The sequence below is a fragment of the Monoraphidium neglectum genome (assembly GCF_000611645.1).
Source record: "Monoraphidium neglectum strain SAG 48.87 unplaced genomic scaffold scaffold03177, whole genome shotgun sequence".
NCBI lineage: Eukaryota > Viridiplantae > Chlorophyta > Chlorophyceae > Sphaeropleales > Selenastraceae > Monoraphidium > Monoraphidium neglectum.
This window is the reverse complement of record NW_014010451.1, coordinates 4,169-4,406: the sequence shown is the minus strand read 5'-3', so window position 1 is coordinate 4,406 and position 238 is coordinate 4,169. Positions and strand designations below refer to the sequence as shown.

Sequence of the window (238 nt, the reverse complement as noted above, 5' to 3'; positions counted from 1 at the left end):
TGTGTGTGTGTGAGGGAGTGTATGGGTGGGTGTGCGAGTATTTAGATGTGAGAACGGGGAACATGCTCAGTGGTGATAGCCGCGCGCTGTGTTGCGCCGCACTGACACGCCCGTGCCGTCTCTCAATTGGGCCAAGCGGCGCCCTCCAGTAGATCCAGCAGCTCACCGCCGCCGTTGCGGTGCTCCAACAGCTGACCGCTCGCACCCGAACAGCCCATACTACAACTCGCGCCAAATG

General features: G+C 60.9%; 1 protein-coding gene across 1 annotated transcript in view; it reads right to left on the bottom strand.

Moving 5' to 3' along the window:
* Positions 1-238, bottom strand: part of MNEG_12306 (Serine/threonine protein phosphatase 2A regulatory subunit B' beta isoform) — a gene marked incomplete at both ends in the record, with an annotated part of 6,721 nt that overhangs the window by 3,007 nt on the left and 3,476 nt on the right. The window lies entirely within an intron of this gene.